The following is a 7,937-nucleotide window of genomic DNA, read 5'->3' as shown; positions in this document are numbered from 1 at the left end:
ACTCTAAGCCAGTGACTAAAGTTTTCTGTCACTTGAAATAATGTGGAAATAACTGACAAATTGATATTCCAGTAATTACAAGATTTATCTTAATTTTCTTATTACTCTTTCTTCCAAATATTTGGAGCACATTACAGTATTTTGGTTCCAGCACAGGAAATCTGGGGCTCAAAATCCATTTTTTGCATATTTTTCTATTTATCATTGTATTTAATACACATTTCAAACATAACCAGTGTACTTCTTTAACTATAATAATTAATTCTAGCATAAAGTCTAATAATTTTCTCTTTTGCTCAATGCATCTCTTCTCCTATTCCTCCTCAGACCTCCCTTCTTGTCAGAACTAGTGTCTATTTCTCCCTGCAAATCAACTCCAAAAGCCACAAAATGTTGCGTTCCTTTCAGTAGTGGAGTAGCCTTCAGAGAGGGAACTTTGATAATGTCACCATTTGACATCCCTTGCTCCTGCAACCTAACTGTAAATGCTTTTCCAAAACAGTATTGGGAGCCAATTTGTATGCTGCAACTTCGAGAAAAATAAAACATGCCCTTTGTGTGTCTTGGGTGAAGCATCAATAATTTAAAAAAGCAGCAGCATATTTCAGATGAAAAGACATCTCAGTTTAGAACTTAGAGCATTTTGTATTCTGCAAGAAGAAAATGTAAGGAAGACAGACTTTTGTCAGTAGCCCAGACGTTTATGGCTTTTTGTTTACGAAAGAACATTTAATAAGATTTTTTGTTTAGCAACTTTCACTTATTTTAATCTTTGACATCTCTGGAGTTCACATAAACTGTCAACAGCCATGGTGACATCTGCTAGGGAGGGCAGAAATAATATAAGGGCTACCAACAGCTGCTGTGGGTTGCAAGGCTCTGTCTTTTAAGGAAGGACATGGAAAGAAAATTTGTGGCAAAAAGCTTTCCTCAACCCTATGCTCTGCTATTAAAGCACTGTACATTCTCAGCAAAAATAATTAATCTTCTCATTAAAAAGTAGCCTCAATTAAAAAAATTAATTCCCAGGTTAGTCAGCTTCTGAAATTGGTGGAGTCAGCCAGACCTTTACAAAGGAAACAAATGCTACTGGGCCAAGCTTGGCTTTTGTTTGCTTTAAGATCCGTATGGCTCACATGTATCTGTGAATTTATCCTTCCATAATTCCTATGGGTAAACCACATAATTCTCAGTAGACAGACAGAAAAACTAGACCTGGAGACTTTGAAGACAAAATAGCAGATGTGCTTCAATAAGTCTTAACTCTGTTTTCAATTAAGTCAATGTGAATTCTTAATTTTGATAGCAGAATTGGGGCTACACTAAGTGCCTCTAAAAATCACATCAGAAGCAAAGTGCCCAAAGGGAATCAACAGAAAAAGTAGGAACTGAACTCTGACCTCCTGATCTTCAGGCTAGTGCTGTAGCCACAATGCCATCCTCTCCCCAAAGCCACAGTGGGGGTCCATAGGTGCTTCACAATTAACGGTGTTGTGGTGCACAGTTCAGTACTTGAGACGTTAACCGTTTTCAGCACTTACTATGTATTTTCAGCACCTGAGTTCAAGGCCTGCATTCTCCTGAGAACCACATAGAAATATAAATCCCAGCCCAACAGCTCCAGTCAACTTAGTATTTATAATTGAAAAATAATACTAATTATATAACAATAACAAAAAACCCCAAAAAAACCCAAAAGACAAGTCCCACACAAACCTCTGAAAATACCAAGATAGTGAAAACCAGCCAACCAAAACCAGTTACTTTGTGTGTGTCTTAGCTAACTACTGTTTTCCAAGAATGGCTGTAAGGGACTGGATGCAAGTGGGCTGCTTGTACATTCAGATGATGCTAATTTCCTTCTGAATGGTGGTGTTTTTCAATTACTGTGTCACCACAACACAGCACAGCTACTTAAATCAAGACATTCATACAAGGATACTCTTTGAAATCATGATGCTAACTAAAGACAAGTGTACTTCAACAAGTTGGATATACTTTTGCACACAACCAGACAAGGAAAGCGTTCTTAAGTCTTTGCATAACCCAACTGCAGCAAGCACTAAGTGGAAGACTGTATTGTACAGGAAGGCTAAGTGATCCATCACCTGTAGTGCAGTCTGCTGAATTATTTAGTCTCTACTGGTACATAACTCACAACTGTATTCTAAGAGTTTTAGTTAAACTGGAAATTTCCCATATGAGTCCTCTACAAACCCTGTTCTCTCATTAAACTGGAGACTGCTCTCCAGCATACAGTATTGTGAAGGAAGGAAGCTTTTCAAATGGAGATATCAGCCTCTCAAGCAAATCTATTTCCAGCACACACTTGCTGAATGCTGCTGTGAGTCCAGATATTTTAATGCATAACCAGCAGGATTTATAGGTATTAAAACATGGCTCATCCATTGTACGTTTTCTTCAAATAGGGTCAAGGATGACACATTCTTGAGGGAACAGACATTTTATCACTCTTAAAAATATATCCCAGTAAGAACACTAGCTAAAATATCCAAGAATCAATAATTAATTTCTTTGGGTTTTTTGTTTGTACCTTGCTAATTGAGTCAGTGGCTATTCAAACAGATGCTTTCCAAAAGGGACCTTTCTTAGCCTCTGGTGCTGCAGACTGCTGCGTAATGTATTAACCCACTGATCCATGCTGCCTTCAATTTTCTTTGATGCTTCCTGTTTTTCAAACATTGAAGCATAAAGTTAACCTTGCAAGTGTAACATCTATTTCTAATATTGTTACCTCCTGCAATTTATTTGGGCAAATTTTCCAAAGACAGTACTTTATACATGGAGACCTTCTACATGCAAACCATGCCTAAAATAAATAAATAAATAGATAGATAGAGAAGTAAATGTCAACCTTTAAATGTCGTTTTGAAGACAGATCACGTTATCTCATCAGCTGGAGGCTACATCAATGGCTGTGACTTAGCCGCTTTATAGAACATTCTCTGAACCTCAGATGCAAGGCCCATCATACACAGAGAATAGTGTGTGCAGGAAATACACATTGTATATCTACAAAATGGGCCATATCCCACTGCCATTAAAATTGATGGGAGTTTTGCAGTTCACTTCAATGGGATCAGCAGCAGTATATAAAGATGGATTGGCTGTAAGCGCACACCCTGGCGCTTTATGGGCGTGACAATATAAAAGCCCTGTGTGAAGTAATGAAATGAATTATAATACTGCTGGGTATGTCAATCTTCTTTCTTTTACCTTCAGTTGCTGTATCAGGAACATTAAACATTTCCCTGGTTAGCCACAGAATCATAAAAATTACAGATAAAAAAAGTACTATTAAGTCTACTTCCTACCAACCCAGAATTATTCCTCCCTGTACCTTTTCTAATCCTCTGTGCAGTCTAGTTTTACACCACTCAAATGTTCTTGCATCTCCTCCTCCCTGTAAAGAATTATTCCATCATCTACTTAATCACACATTCAGCCAACCTAGATTTTTCCTAGAAAATAAATCAACAAAGTGATGTAGCACTCTGAATTTCCTCATATTGTACTTCACTCTGGAACAATTAGGAAAATATCTTTTGAGAGCTCTATCAGTTATGTATTTCCCTGCTCTTCATAGCCCACCACATTCAAATGCAGGCAGTAGTACCTGCTATTTTGCTACAAGTATGATGGCAAACACAAACAGGAGGCAGGGAAGTGAACTCATCATTTAGTATTCTGAATTTTGAGTAAGGCAATTCCAGAAGTGTGCTCCAGTGGTGACAAGAAACCTGAAATACTTAAGGTTTTTGCAGAGTATATTTTAGGTATTTGCAGAGTCTCACTAAAGGAAGACACGCCTCTAGAGATCTTTCCAATACCAAATAAAGTTACTGGAAACAAAGGGAGAATCAGGAGGACTCATGTCAGGGCCCATCCCTGACACAGGTGCTGCTATACAAGCATTGCATCAGAATAGCACGGGTGACGCAAGACACAGCACCAGTTAATCTATTTTAGATCACTGTGAGATCTACTCTGAAAACTGCATGTACACAAGCCTCTTGCCTATTCTGACTACTTTATTTGATTAGTCTTGTTAGAAGTAAGGTCCACCCAAATCGTTACAGTCATTAAAGATGAAAGCCATACACCAGGGAAGAACCCCTTTGTAAAAAACAAGGCAAGAATGTCAATAATCAGCTGATGGGCTAGCTTCATTCAAACATGGGTAGCTGTTCTGCCTTCTACCACTTCTATCATCGACAAAAGACTTAGCTCTGCAACAACTTTTGGAGCACTTCTTAGTATACAGTTGATTATTGCCTGTGGTTTAAGGTAGTAGATCTGGTTCCTTTTCCTCTATGACCACAAAAGACTACATGACCAGGACACACTGGTAAATGACCATGGCACTGCCATGTCCACAGAACCATTGCAAAGTGAAACACCATTGTAGCATTTATGTTCAGTAGCCACCCTAAATGCAGTCATAGAGAGTGGAAATTTGTCAGTGAAATATGAAGACTAGTATGAAACTTAGGTTTATGTTCCATCGCTTCCTCTCAAGAGCAGTTGTGACTTTTTGGAAAGGGCAGTATTGTTTTGGCACCACCTGAGACATATTTATTAAATGGAGCCATAGGAACTCTATGATGCTTGCCCCTGTTGAAAACTAGGTAGTATTAAGAGAATAAAACCTTCGAAGGCCATTAGACCTTGACCTCAAACCTTAGGAGGAAGGCAGAAAAATCAGTCAATGAAAGCATTTTCTGCCAAATGTTTCGCAATTGCTATGAGCTGTCTTATAAAAATCTATCTTTAGTAAAAAATAATGTGGTGGGGACACAGCAGCACCATGTAAAAGCTAAGACTGGTGACCGCGTATTTCCTGTGCTCTCTTATCCAAGCACAACAAATTGATAACCTGAGTTTTTACCTGGAAGTTAGAAGACTACACCAGCATGTGCTGTTCAAGTTTCTGCTGGAAGAGTCTAATTTATAACCAACACTGCATAAAGTTAAATCAGCTTACTAGTAAAGCCATATTTTACTGCAGAACAGTCTACTAAAGCCAGATCAGATTCTGGGAATTTCCTCCCACCAAATCAATTTTTCTGCCAGGAGCACTGCACTGATACAGCCATTCATTTGGCAAGAAAGAGGTAATCATGCTCTATTTAAACGCTCATAGCCAATTTAAATACACAGCAAATTTAATGCAAGCCCCCTGCAGTTTTAATGATTGACATTCTCAAAATATGTCAGTCTTCCAAGATAGCCACATGAACTAAGAGGATCCTCCCACCCTAGCACAGGTAACTGCATCTCTCCCCCACTCTCCCCTCCCAACCACCTACACACTCATAGGTCTTTTCCTGCACAGGGTGCAGCACTACTGCTCTTCCATGCTAAAAGCCATGGCCCCTCTTCCACAGTACTTCACATTTTTCTTCCACTGCTTTAAGTCTTGATCTTTTATTTTACCTCTTCCAGTGTGCTTCACCTTCTCTTGGCACACCTCGGTAAGAAAGCCAAGAGTTCCTTAGTCCCCTAGTTGCCTGTAACACTCCACAGCCATTTGTGTGTAATCTCTTTTTCCACTCTTCCACAGTGGAGAATGCTTTTGACAAGCCATAATTTAATTGTGTTGGATGTCACTGAATAAAGAATAAAACTTGGCAAATACTGATGTTGTTTTTATATAAGGCTTTCATTTCTTATTGTGCCAACCCTCCCTGAAACTAACAGGGAAATTACTTTTTGCATGTTTGAAAAGGGAATGGCAGAAAAGCACGGTAACATCTGAGCTGCAGTTATCTCTGCAGCCTCTGAGGTGCACTGGCACTCACGTGTGCTATGCATATGATTTTGAGTAGCTGCACAACCACTTGCTGAGTTGCTTTCATTAGAGATCATAAAGATTTCTCTGGCGACTCCACAATCCAACAAAAATTATTCTTTTTTTTTCCCTCATCTTGCTCACCTCTTTCCCCTGGGGCTAGAATTTCCATTATGTTAAAGAGACTGACTTATTTGCTACTCCATTTCCATCAGTGTAGCTCATAATAGAGGCAGGACATAGGAATTCAATAACAATTCCCTGGGAAATGGGTATAAAAAGGGAAAATGCTGCAGCCTTGTCCTGAATGTGAGCAGAAGTCTTAAGACGTTTGAAGTATCCAAGAGGTACCTGAATACACAGGAAACCTTTTCCAGAAGTACCCTTAAGTGGATGCTGGTTCCCAACATGTGCAAACCTTGCTCCTTTCCTCTACACACATGCCCCCCATCCTTTCTGCTTTTCCCTTCTTGCACACTCTCCCTCTACATGGGCTTACCAAATCCCTGGCAGCAGCCAGAACTGATCAGAAGAGAACAAAAAGAACCTGGCAGCACTCAGGACTAGCATTCATTCACTTCAAAGCACAATGAATATTGATTAATTAGCCTCATTTTTTACTGTTTTTTATTGGTGCACTTTTCAATTAATTGAAAAGAAACTCCAGGAAATCAGCAAAGGGTAATGGAGAAATCAGTGCAGCTTTTACATACATCAGGAGGCCTTGCTGCGTAATTTAGGTCTAATGCAATGCAGTTCAGAGAGAATCACACATATGCCGAGATAGAGCAAAGTTCAGTTCTCAAGGATCCCTTTGTTCTTCAGTGGTTACCTAGCCCACATTCTCCTCAATGATTCAGCTTAACTACGTATTTTAATTCTATCCCTGAGTAAGTTACATCCTTGGCTTTCCATTTCAGTTTCCACCGGGTAATTAAAACTGATGGAAAGTGTTTTGACAAGGGTATTGTAGCCTGAGATGACTCCAAATCTAGGTATTACATTTAATGTTTCTGGGACAGATGCTGTTAGGTCTTTCCACAGGAATGCAGCATCATCTGCATATATTAGTAACTTCTGTGCTTTGAGTTGTGTATGCTTTATCTCCTCTTAAGTTTTCAGAGACACTGCTGACAAATTAACACCACCAGGGCACCACAAACACTTTTTATCATGAAGTAGGGGAAAGGATAACTGTGGAAGCTCATGAACAAAAGGGTAAGAGTACCCTACACATTTCTTCTTTCAGCAAAGGTGCAGCAGAAAGACTTTTCCGAGGGCAAACTGCCCAGTTCAATCCTCCTCTTATTCACAGAACCAAAGCTACTGCTCACAGTCAGCAGCTGCTCTTAGGGAATTAAGATTTTCTTCAGTGCAGGTGCCATATTTCTGAACTCTGCCAGTGCTACAGAGTTACACTGCTACAGTGCTACAGCCACAATGCTCAGAGAGGGACAAATGTTGAATGCTGCATGACCACGGGTGTACTGACAGAGAACTGGTGTGACTGCAGAGTTGATGCTCATCAATGTAGCAAGGTGAGCAGAGAATGAGGAAAGTGAAAAGTCAACTGAATTTTTCAGAGACAAAAGGAAGTTCAGTCACAGCTGTACCAATTATTTCTGAGCTCACGGCAACAGAATCGCTGGAGATACTCACACAGAAGTGCTGCATTTCCAGCGCGATTACATGGAGTTCCTCACAGAACCTCAGGCAATCAAATTTATTCCTGCCTTTGTTAACAAGGTGCAGAATCACCAGTTTGGTAGTTTTTACAGTTGATATTCTTTGGTATTAAAACAAAAAAATATCAAATTTGCATTAACAAATCACATTTGCAATTGCAAAGAACTTATAATTACATATCTAGACAGAGATGTATACACAAAAGACATGTATTTCCACATGATCGACTAATCTACCTGAAAAAACTCTGTTCTTTAGAACATCATTCCTTACAAACAATTATCATAAGCTACAATCGGGAGAAAGACTCCTCTTTGCTCAGAGAGCGATGAAAGGGCTCCATTCTACTTCAAGAGAAGCACTCAAACTAATATATGCATCGTTACATGATCCACCCATAGGCATAATACAAGCACTGCTGGATCAGAAGCTCCTACTC

This window comes from Apus apus, chromosome 1 (genome assembly GCF_020740795.1).
Source record: "Apus apus isolate bApuApu2 chromosome 1, bApuApu2.pri.cur, whole genome shotgun sequence".
In the NCBI taxonomy this organism is placed as follows: Eukaryota; Metazoa; Chordata; class Aves; order Apodiformes; family Apodidae; genus Apus; species Apus apus.
This window is presented reverse-complemented; position numbering follows the sequence as displayed.